General features: G+C 37.1%; 1 long non-coding RNA gene across 1 annotated transcript in view; it reads left to right on the top strand.

The window, feature by feature from the left end:
* LOC129397642 (uncharacterized) overlaps positions 1-12,701 on the top strand; it is a 714,556-nt gene that overhangs the window by 170,997 nt on the left and 530,858 nt on the right. The window contains exon 8 of the long non-coding RNA XR_010112052.1: positions 8,896-8,993. This is a non-coding gene — a long non-coding RNA (uncharacterized LOC129397642). The remainder of the gene's footprint in view (positions 1-8,895; positions 8,994-12,701) is intronic.

Below are 12,701 nucleotides of genomic sequence, written 5' to 3'. Positions count from 1 at the left end.
GGAATGCCTTGATATCTGTATGTGAAACAATCATATGACAATCACAAACAAAGATGGCAGTGTAGGTGGAAAAAAGGTGCTTTGGCCTTTGATGACTTCCTTGAGCAGCTATGTTGTTTTTGACATCAACCTCTGAGTGTCTTTATACATGATTTAATAATAGCTGTTTTGGCCTATGGCACTATATTTTTTAGTAGGATTCTAGTTAGCAAGGATTGCTTTCTCTTACTCTATACTGTTATTTTATGTGCTCTGTATCCTTAAAAGTTCAAACAGGTAGACTTACCTTGCTTATATTCTTCACCAGTGAAATAATTCTATTATTAGAGGATCATCTTCAACAGAAATGGTTTGTGGAGGGCATGTTTGGAGTAGTGAGGATGCAGGGAGAGATGTTTAACCAGGTAGACAGAGTAGTCAGATCCACTCTAGCAATTTACTGGTGACAAATGTTAGAGTCAGGTTGATCTCTCATGTCATTTTAGGTCTTCCTTCAGGTGCTTTCTCTTACCAGATAGAAAATTGACATTGGGCTTCAATGTTTTCAATTATTATAGTAAGACTATATTGTTTAGCTTCTATAACAAATACTTTGAGCTGCAAAAAGAATATCCAGTGGTGCTCAATGGCCTGAACAAAAAAGGAATTTATTTATTGCTCACTTAATAGTCCTAAGTAGGTGTTCCTGGTTAGCAGGTTATGCTCTTCCATTTAGTGATTTAGAGAGACAGGCTCCGTTCATCTTACGGATTCACTTTCCCCCACACCTTTGAGGTCATTTGCCTTGAGCAGAAAAAGAGCACAAAGAAAGAATACTTTGGAAAGAAATGCTTCGGAAAGATCGCTTTGGAAAGATCACTTTGGAAAGAACTCTTTGGAAAGGGAACAGTACCTCTCACCTTCACTCACATTCTACTGGCAACAACAAGTCTCATGTGAAAACTCACAGAGGCAAGTGATGTTGGGGAATGTAGTTCCTGGCTTGATAACTAATTTCCAAGTAAAAGCTCTATACCATTAAGGGAAAGGATGCACATTGATATGTAGTTAGCTGACTGAAACACAGTCAAAATTAACTGTAGTCAACGAAATTATCTTTTGTAGAGGTCCTTTAAATTATGACTATCCAGTTTGCAGATAAAAACGAAACACCAGCAATAAGAATCAACCCCATCAAAAAGTGGGCAAAGGATATGAACAGACACTTCTCAAAAGAAGACATTTATGCAGCCAACAGACACATGAAAAAATGCTCATCATCACTGGCCATCAGAGAAATGCAAATCAAAACCACAATGATATACCATCTTACACCAGTTAGAATGGCGATCATTAAAAAGTCAGGAAACAACAGGTGCTGGAGAGGATGTGGAGAAATAGGAACACTTTTACACTGTTGGTGGGACTGTAAACTAGTTCAACCATTGTGGAAGTCAGCTTGGTGATTCCTCAGGGATCTAGAACTAGAAATACCATTTGACCCAGCCATCCCATTACTGGGTATATACCCAAAGGATTATAAATCATGCTGCTATAAAGACACATGCACACGTATGTTTATTGCGGCACTATTCACAATAGCAAAGACTGGGAACCAACCCAAATGTCCAACATTGATAGACTGGATTAAGAAAATGTGGCACATATACACCATGAAATACTATGCAGCCATAAAAAATGATGAGTTCATGTCCTTTGTAGGGTCATAGATGAAACTGGAAACCATCATTCTCAGCAAACTATGGCAGGGACAAAAAACCAAACACCGCATGTTCTCACTTATAGGTGGGAACTGAACAATGAGAACACTTGGACACAGGAAGGGGAACATCACATACCGGGGCCTGTTGTGGGGTGGGGGGATGGGGGAGGGACAGCATTAGGAGGATACCTAATGTAAATGATGAGTTAATGGGTGCAGCACAACAACATGGCACATGTATACATATGTAACAAACCTGCATGTTGTGCACATGTACCCTAAAACTTAAAGTATAATAAAAAAAATTAAACTCATGAACCAATTCTAAAAAAAAATAAAAAAATAAATGCAGGTTTATCTGACTCCAAAAAAAAAAAAAAAAGAATAGCTTCCAGGTAGATGAAATGACTTTCTATAATAACATTAAATTCATAATACATTATTGAAATAATTATGAAATAATTATTTTCATTTGTCAATGTGTGTCTGTTTTCCTCATAGCATTTATGCAGCAGAAGCATTAAGGTTCACAGTGAAACTAGCAAATAAATGACAGGAAAACATTGACACATTTCCTAATTGATTTTGTATATAAATAACTTTAATTTTATTTTGAGAGTGGCTGGGTATATGGATTTAAACACAGAATTAAGCTCCAGAGTCATTTTATAAAGAGAAGCTTTTAAAGTAACAGATGTCAAAGAGTCTCTAAAGATGCAAGTTTTCAATATTTGCCAATTTCTATTGTTGTGGGTTTTCACGGGCAAATAATACACCATGGTCCTTAAGATTTTTCCATTTTACATAATATCACATAAGCAACATAATGGGTTAGTTTTTGGCAATTTTTGTATAAATGAGGTTTGGATTTTTTTATTAGCCCACATATTTCTTTTTAAATGGATATCGTCTCCCAGTCTCACAAAGAGTATGCCTTCTTAATGTGTTATTTTTCTGGCCTTGATGAAATTTTTTTAAGCTGGCAGAATTGAAAATTATATTTGGCACAAATACGTTCATTCTAAAAGTCTGAAACAAAAATAACACACCACCTCTTTTTTCTCCTTTAATCTCCCCATGATTCTTCTGCTTTAAATGTTTAAATTAATTACTTAATTATATTTTACATGCTTATAAATTTTATGATAATATTTTGCCTTTAGTTTCTCAATTCCTTATCTTATTGTTGTTTTTAATCAATTGATTGCATGAAACCAAGAGAGAAATGCACTATTTGCATGTGAGAAATAAGAAGCAATTTTGATTTTAGTGGTGTTTTAAATCTCCCTTATTTATATGGTAGTCTCCCCATCCATCTTTAATGGTAGAGAAAATGATTTTGGCCATCAGAGATATTTCATTGTTCTAGTAAAAGACATGTTTAGGTTATGATAGTTAAACTTGTGTTAAACAATAAAATGAAAAATATATGCAATTGAGATTTGGAAGCAGTTGGCGATTTGTAGCAGGCTATCCTTTGTGAACACTCTGAATTTAAGGAGCTAAGGTTTAAACATAAAGAAAAATGACATGAGAATAATCCTCAAAATATTTCATTCTCAGTGAAATAGGTATGTGAGGAAATAAAAAAACAACACGAAGGTTATATGTATGCTTCTGATGTCCTTGACATTTTGCCAAATACCAAGAGGATAAATAATATTAGAACAAATGGTGTTCTTGTTTTCAGAGTTTTAGCAATATGATTGAAGCAGTAACGCAACTTGAAAGTTGGGGCTAACGTTTTAAAATACAAATATTTTTTCCAAATGAACTCTCAATTCACAGGATCTATCTAATAGGACTATCACTTTAGGGATAGTTTCCCTCTGATCTTAAGTCACCAAACATTGCCTTAGGTTTCTTTAGCCCTAAAAAAAGTATAGTTTCAGAAGTAGAGCATGGAACACTCAGTAAAACTTTGTTGCCTAGATCTTAGTCCTATGGCTACATCTAATAACAGAAGAGGCTGGGAAATAGAATCTCGATGTGTGAACAGGAAAAAGATAAGAGCCTGGAGTTTGGTAATCACTAGCAGTCTCTAATATGGAAGAAATATTGTTGCTTTTTCTTCTTTTTAAAAGCATATTTAGTTACAAAATTAACAGAAACATATATTCTCTTTAGAAAAAAATCAAAACATTACAAATGAAAGTTAAATTCTCTTTGATCACTACCACATTTTCTTGTAGCCCTCCCCCAGGCATAATTGCAATAAGAAGTTTATTGTCAATTCTTGCAGATTACTTTCTCTTTAATAAGAGAGAAGCAATCATTCTGGGAAACTACGTCAAGGAATGGAGGAAGTAGCCTGTGTAAAAACAGCAATTACATAGTTCTTACTATGCTACCCACTCTTCTAAGAGCTTGATGCATAATAAATCCTCTAATCATAACAACAAATCCGTGAAGTAGTTATTGTTATTACCACCTTTACTTTACAGATGAAGAAACTGAGGCAAAGGAAGGTTAACATGTTGCTTAAGCTCCCAGAATTAATACTGAAATTGCTTTTGCAAATATTGTGAAAGTGAGAAAAACCTGACATAGGAAAATTATGACAGTAAAAGAAATGTGACGTAACTGATTCTCTTGCTTCTAACCCTCAAGCTGCCTTTGTTCATTCCTGGGCATAGGCAAAGCTAATTTTGGGAGGAATTTAGTTTATATTTAACTTTGAAACAAAGATGATAACGGCCTCTTCTCAAAACAAACCTCCTCCTTTTTGGGGGACCAGACCACCTTTGTAAAATGAACAAATTAGTCACAAATTAGAAATTATGGCTCAGGAGCCACGTAGCCAGATGCCACAAGATTCCTCACCTCCCCAGTTGCTCCTATGGATACATCATTATTGTAAATCCTAAGACTGGTGTTCGAGGTATTTTTCAGACCCTGTGTTGTGTTGGATCTGCTGGTGCCACCCAGCCCAGTGAACTGGCTCATTTGGTCTTGTGGTCCCCATCTAGGAGCTGACTCTGAAAGAGGACAGCTTCAACTCCCTATGATTTCACCCCCAACCCAACCAATCAGCACTCCCCATTCTGTAGCCTTCTGCCTGCCAAACTGTCCTCAAAAAATCCCTAGCCTCTGAATTTTCAGAGGGGGTGATTTGAGTAATAATAAACTCCTGTCCTTCTGTTTAGTTGGCTCTGCATTTATTAAACCCTTTCTCCATTGCAAAAACCTGTTCTCAGTACGGTGGCTTTTCAGGGCAGCAGGCGATATGAACCCTTGGCTGATTACACTGTTCTGTGGATCTGAAATGGTAATGTATGCCATTTCTCTCCAGAGTCTGTGTGCCCTCCACCACCTCTGACAGAAATGATGCAGGATGTGCTTCATTCATGACAAACCTGTGAAGACCAGAATCACCCTCCCATTGTCAAGAAATAGAAAACTCTATGATTTCATATAGAAAACTCATGTGAAACTCTATGATTTCACAAAACTCTATGATTTCACAAAACTCTATGATTTCACAAAACTATGATTTCACAATAGAAAACTCAATGATTTCACAAAATGTGGAATCATTGTTTTAAGACAAGGAACAACAGGCAGTGCAGGCCTATGATCCCTAAGAGAGGGGCAACAAATGAGTCAGGTGTTGGGGCTGCTCTAGCTACTGGAGGCAATTTTTATACCGTGACACAGAGAAAAAGGACTCAAACAGAGCCTACTGTGATCATGAGTTTTATGAGACACGGATCAGAGTTTAGGGAGGTTGAGACAGGTAGAATTGGTGAGGAAAAGTACCAAGAGGACAAAGCTGCCAACAGAAAAGTTTCCAGAAATCTGCAAATGAGTAGAGTCAAAATGTAGTTCTAGGAAATGACCAAGTACTATTGACCTCTAAAGAGAAAACTGCCTAGTGCTCTCACAGGAGCAAGAATCATGGCCGTTTCCAGCAGCCAGAGTTGACAGACACTTTTGGATACGTGGGGCTTTCCGTGTAGACCTTCTGAATGGCCAGGCTTATTGGGACCAAACAAGCCAAAAAGAACACCAAAGACCTGCCCTTTAAAAAATTAAAAAAAAAAAGATTCTCAGAGAAAATAGATATTAATATGTTATATATAAACCCAATGATAAGAGATCTTACATTAAACATAGATTGAATAAATATTCCCTTTATGAGAGTAAAGAAATAAGCTTCCAAAAGATAAAAAATCTGTAAGCCACTTTACTATCCACCAGCGCAGAATCCAAAACTCTTTAAAATAATAAATAAAAGCAAGCACTCAGTAGCATAAAGTTTGCAAAGTCGAGCATACAATCCTGAAATTACTAGACTTGCAAAATGGAGGAAAATGTGATCCATAATAACAAGAAAACACTCAATCTCTCTAAAGAAATAGAGAGGCCAGGCACGGTGGCTCATGCCTGTAATCCCAGCACTTTGGGAGGCTGAAGCAGGCAGATCACGAGGTCAGGAGTTCAAGGCCAGCCTGGCCAACATAGTGAAACCCTGTCTTTACTAAAAATAAAAATAAAAAAAATTAGTTGGGCATGGTGGCTGGCACCTGTAGTCCCAGCTACTTGGGAGGCTGAGGCAGGAGAATCGCTTGAACCCGAGAGATAGAGGTTGCAGTGAGCTGAGATCATGCCACTGCACTCCAGCCTGGGCAACACAGGAGACTCTGCCTCAAAAAAAAAAAAAAAAAAAAAAGAAATAGAGAAGTGATGTAGATGATATAATTAGTAAATAAGAACATTAAAACAGATTTTATAAATATACTCAATATGCTTAAAGACTTATAGGAAAAATCAGTGAGAAGAGGAATGAAAAATACAAAAAAGGAACACTTTGAGTTAAAAATCAGTACATAAAATAAAAATTTCACTGGACAAAATTAACAGCTAATGAAATACTGTAGGAAAGAAAGATTCTTCAACTTGAAGACATAGCAATAGAAACTATCCAAAATGAAGAAGATAGGGGAAGATAAAGACTGAAAATAAATTAACAGAGACTCCAACTTTCTGGAAAAATAGTAATCTAATATAAATTTAATTTGAATTCCAGAAAGAAGAGATAGGTAAAATTATTTGAGGAAATAATAATTTCCAAATTTGATGAAAATTGTAAATCAAGGGATGCAAAAAACTCACTAATTTCAAGCACGATAAAGACAAATTAAAAAATACCAAGGTATATCAAAATCAATTTGTTGAATGCAAATAATAAAGAAAAATCTTTAAAGCAGCCAGAATACAGCGACAGATTACTATAGAAGAGTAAATATAAGCATAAGGGTAAATTTCCCATCAGAAACTATGCAAGACAGAAAACAGGGGAGGTGACTCTTAAAAATACTGGGGGAAAAACTCTGTCAATTTAGATATACACAGCTAAAATACCTTACAAAAATTAAGGAGAAATAGACTTTTTTTTCACAGAAATTTTGCAGAAGAATAATAGCAAAGAGAATTTGCATCTTTACTGCAAAAAATGTTAAAGCAAATTTCTGTCTCAGAATGAGAGACCAGATAGAAATTTGGATTTCTAAAAAAGAAATATAGAGCTCCAAAAATAGTTAAAATAAAGTTGGATAGAAAAGGCATTTCTTATTATTGTTATCTGCTCCTACAGATAGATGACTATCAAAAGCAAAAATAGCAGCCATGCATTTTGGGGTTTCAGCCTACATAAAAGTAAAATTTATACCCACCGTAACACAAAATGCAAGTTAAAACCACATGGTGACAATATTTCACACCCACTTGAATGGCTAAAGTAAAAAATACTAATTTAAGAATCAAGCAAAGATGACAAGATGTACAGGATTACCTGTATAGGATTATGTGGGTATGTTCCATAAGACTTACTTCCAACTCCCAAAGACAGCTGTGGTAGGTTGTGTGTTGCCACTTACTCTTAGAATAACCTGGGGAAATTTTCATACTAAGCCACCGGTTCCTTGTCAATAGAATGAGGATAACATAAACTTTTGTGCCTAGCACACAATAAGTACTTAATACACTTTATCAACTGAGAAAATTTACATTATAAATTCTTGTGAAAATATATTTATTATTAATTCTTCCCTTATTTTTCTGGCTGCAAAACCAGTCTTACAACTTCTGAACTGAGTCAAGAATGTGTTCTATTAGAGAAGAAGCAAATCTGATTTCTTTCACATACAAACTTGTGAAATTTGAGGTTCATAATAATCAAATGCATGTTTTGAGAATCAGAAACATGACTTCAAGGTCAGTTGATTGATTCAACTTTTGAACTCCAGCATTACATTCCACAAAGATTTACAATGGTTTTAGCATTATATTTTAGTATTTATTTATTTATTAAACAAGAATTGATAATTAACACCGCATATTCTCACTCATAGGTGGGAATTGAACAATGAGATCACATGGACACAGGAAGGGGAATATCATACTCAGGGGACTGTGGTGGGGAGGGGGGAGGGGGGAGGGATAGCATTGGGAGATATACCTAATGCTAGATGACGAGTTAGTGGGTGCAGCGCACCAGCATGGCACATGTATACATATGTAACTAACCTGCACAATGTGCACATGTACCCTAAAACTTAAAGTATAATAAAAAAAAAAAAACCATTCTAAAAATAAGATATATACATAATATTCAGTGGACAAAATTTAAAGATACCCATGAGGCTCTAGGTGGTAAAATATGAAATGCAAATGTGAGAATATTTTTGTTTTTTAATATTATTGAGGCATAATTGATATAGAAAAATTGCACGTGTTTATGCTTTTTGATGAGCTTGAACATACGCATGTTTGTTTTGTTTTATTTTGTTTTAAACTTGGTCACAAGGTATACAATGGACTCTTTATTATCTGAAGCTTCAGGGAGGAAGCGGCAGTCAGATATTGCGGAGTGAAATGTGCACCTCCACAAAGGAGCAAGGCTCCTTCACAACCAATCCTAACTTTTCACTGCTAAGCGTCAGCCTAATATATCATTTATAAAGGCTCATGATAGACTTTTTGTAGCTACAAAGGGCTACATTTGGTCAAAGCCTTCTGGAACCTCTATTAAGTTTCCAGATGTTTTGGCAATAGCTTTCAAAAAAAGACAGTTTTTGCTAACCATAACTTAATTTTACTAGTCTAGGCATTGGGATGAACTAGTATTCAACTCTTCTAAGCTGTTTCCCCTGTTCTATAAGGTATGAGTGCGCTGTCTCTTTCTCTGCCAGGTTTTGCATTTGATGGTTTCCAGGAACTGCTAAGAGTGAGATCATCCCTGAAGCAGTGACTGCCAGAGGAAGGCGAGAGACATATGGTGGCCTTACAGGTATTCTTTCCAAATCTATATTAAGAGATTACACAGAAAATGTCTGCATCTAAATATATGTCTCATGAAATAAAGTTCATGAACCTTTTTTATTTCCTCTTGTGACCTATGATTGGGATTTTGTCTGAATATCAATAGTGCCAAAAATAAATATAGAACTGTTAAGATCTCACTGCATTATCCATTATTATGAGGAAATTATAGTAAAGACATTATGAGTATAGAGACAAAAAAGTAGAACTTATAGGATTAAAAATAATGGATATTTTACAGTATTTCATGAGACCAAGAGACAGAGCGTGAAGAGTTCATGCAGTCTGTGGGGCTGAGTATCTTTCACTTCTGTTCTTCTTGCACTTTACCTATTATTCTCTTAACCCTGCATACACTGCCTTCTTGTTGAAAAAAAGTCATGATAGAGGACAATCAGAAGTTCTATTAAGTAAATGAGGAAAATGTGAAAGTTAGGTATGTGAGATTAAATGTGGCCAGCATGATATAGTAGAAGCAAAAAAAAAAAAAAAAAACAAACAAACCTACAGTACAAGGCAAAACTCCTGGTTTCTAACTGTAAGTGTACACTTAAAAATGTTGACATTTAGTTTGCGTTGATTTTCCCCTACAAAGTAGGAATGATATGTAACAGCTTTGAAGCCCACATCATAGGGATTTTGTAAATGACAAATCACATGTTTGTAAATCTATTTTGAAAAGATGAGATATGTATTTCTACAGAGAAATCTTAAGTCTTCTGGAGAGTAAATGTTTAAAAAATCTTCTAAAAATCTGTGCCTTTATTACCTCTTTGTGAATGATTCTACCCTCCATCCAATCACTTAAGCCAAAAATATGGGAATCCAGCACCAACTTTTAAAATCCAGTTTAGTGGTACTTTGACAGCGCCCACACTGAGACTCTGAGAGACCAACATAATGAGTTAGGCAACATTGTCTTCCTCAAAGATTCTCAAGGTATTCTGGACCTACCAGCTTTTTACATTTTGTATCTTATTCATTGACACGAATGGTAAAACACAAGCTGAGCCCATTCCATAAGGTGTTTGGGACGAAAAGTCTAATGAAAAAGAATTTGAACGTGGTCCACTATGAATTTCAGAGTTGTTTGATAGATGATGGGGAGGGGGACAGTGAAAGTTGAATTGAAGAGATAAATAAGAGGATCTCTAAAATAAATCATGATGAATAAGTTAGAATTTGTGCAATGTGTGCTATACTGAGAGGCAAGGCCAGAGGGTGTCAAAGAATCATGGTCACATTTATAATGTGAAATGTGCTCAACATATTCCTTGCTTGATTGACCTTTTCACTTCTTACAGAAGGCAGAGTGTAGACTGAGTAGAACAATAGTGTTCAATGATGCTGATAAAAAATGACAGTAAAAGATAGAAGCTTTGGTTTAATTGATATGCCCTCACCTTTGATTCTTAAAAGGAAAATTACCATGTTACAGTCAATTTACATGTTTAATTGCCATATGCACTCTTATTGAACCTCTGGGTTTGAGTAAGGTATATTTGGGAATAGTATTTAATGAGTCAGCACAGAGGTTATGAAGCATTCAGATTTGAAATATTATCATAAATGTCACACATTTGTACTTATTGGCAATTGAGGATGAGAATTCAGCAATTGCACTTAAGTATCTGTTATACTTGTTCTTGATTTTATCTTTACTACCATTGCTGTAGTTTAGACACTTTTCTCAAATTTTTTTTCAAAAAACTTATAACTGATAAAACATTCTTCAATCTTATCCATTCCAAACCATCCTTAACTCTGCTTCCAAACTTGAAAGTCTGGAGGAGGTTCCAAGATGGCCAAATAGGAACAACTCCAGTCTATAGCTCCTAACATGAGCGATGCAGAAGACAGATGATTTCTGTATTTCCAACTGAGATACCGGGTTCATCTCACTGGGGCTTGTTGGACAGTGGATGCAGCCCACAGAGCAGGGCGGGGCATCGCCTCACCCAAGAAGTGCAAGTGGTGGGGGAATTCCCTTTCCTAGTCAAGGGAAGCTGTGACAGATGGTACCTGGAAAATTGGTACACTCCCACCCTAATACTGCACTTTTCCAATTGTCTTAGCAAACAGCACACCAGGAAATTATATCCTGCGCCTGGCTCGGAGGGTCCCACACCCACAGAGCCTCACTCACTGCTAGCACAGCAGTCTGAGATCGAACTGCAAGGCGGCAGCCAGGCTGGGGGAGGGGCGCCTACCATTGCTGAGGCTTGAGTAGGTAAACAAAGTGGCCAGGAAGCTCGAACCGCAGCTCAAAGAGCCCTGCCTGCCTCTGTAGACTCCATCTCTGGGGGCAGGGCACACCTGAACAAAAGGCAGCACAAACTTCTGCAGACTTAAATGTCCCTGTCTGACAGCTTTGAAGAGAGTAGTGGTTCTCCCAGCACAGAGTTTGAGATCTGAGAACGGACAGACTGCCTCCTTAAGTGGGTCCCTGACCCCTGAGTAGCCTAACTGGGAGAAACCTCCCAGTAGGGGCCTACTGACACCTCATACAGCCAGATGACCCTCTGAAACGAAGCTTCCAGAGGAAGGATCAGGCAGCAACATTTGCCATTCTGCAATATTTGCTGTTCTGCAGCCTCCCCTGGTGATACCCAGGCAAAACAGGGGATGGAGTGGACCTCCGGCAAACTCCAACAGACCTGCAGCTGAGGGTCCTGACTCAGAAGGAAAACTATCAAACAGAAAGGACATCCACACCAAAACCCCATCTGTATGTCTCCATCATCAAAGATCAAAGGTAGATAAAACCACAAAGATGGGGAGAAACCAGAGCAGAAAAGCTGAAAATCCAAAAATCAGAGTGCCTCTTCTCCTCCAGAGGAACACAACTCCTCGCCAGCAATGGGACAAAGCTGGATGGAGAATGACTTTGACAAGTTGAGAGAAGAAGGCTTCAGATGATTGGTAATAACAACCTTCTCCGAGCTAAAGGAGGATGTTTGAACCCATCACAAAGAAGCTAAAAACCTTGAAAAAAGGTTGGATGAATAGCTAACTAGAATAAAAGCATAGAGAAGACCTTAAATGACCTGATGGAGCTGAAAACCATGGCACGAGAACTACGTGACGCATGCACAAGCTTCAGCAACCAATTCGATCAAGTGGAAGAAAGGGTATCAGTGATTGAAGATCAAATGAATGAAATGAAGTGAGAAGAGAAGTTTAGAGAAAAAAGAGTAAAAAGAAACGAGCAAAGCCTCCAAGAAATATGGGACTATGTGAAAAGACCAAATCTACGTCTGATTGGTGTACCTGAAAGTGATGGGGAGAAAGGAACCAAGCTGGAAAACACCCTTCAGGATATTATCCAGGAGAACTTCCCCAACCTAGCAAGGAAGGCCAACATTCAAATTCAGGAAACACAGAGAACACCACAAAGATACTCCTCGAGAAGAGCAACTCCAAGACACATAATTGTCAGATTCACCAAGGTTGAAATGAAGGAAAAAATATTAAGGGCAGCCAGAGAGAAAGTCGGGTTACCCACAAAGGGAAGCCCATCAGACTAACAGCGGATCTCTTGGCAGAAACTCTACAAACCAGAAGAGAGTGGGGGCCAATATTCAATATTCTTAAAGAAACGAATTTTTGAACCCCAAATTTCATATCCAGACAAACTAAGCTTCATAATTGAAGGAGAAATAAAATACTTTACAGA

Source organism: Pan paniscus, chromosome 3, assembly GCF_029289425.2.
Source record: "Pan paniscus chromosome 3, NHGRI_mPanPan1-v2.0_pri, whole genome shotgun sequence".
NCBI classification, from domain to species: Eukaryota; Metazoa; Chordata; class Mammalia; order Primates; family Hominidae; genus Pan; species Pan paniscus.
This window is presented reverse-complemented; position numbering and strand designations above follow the sequence as displayed.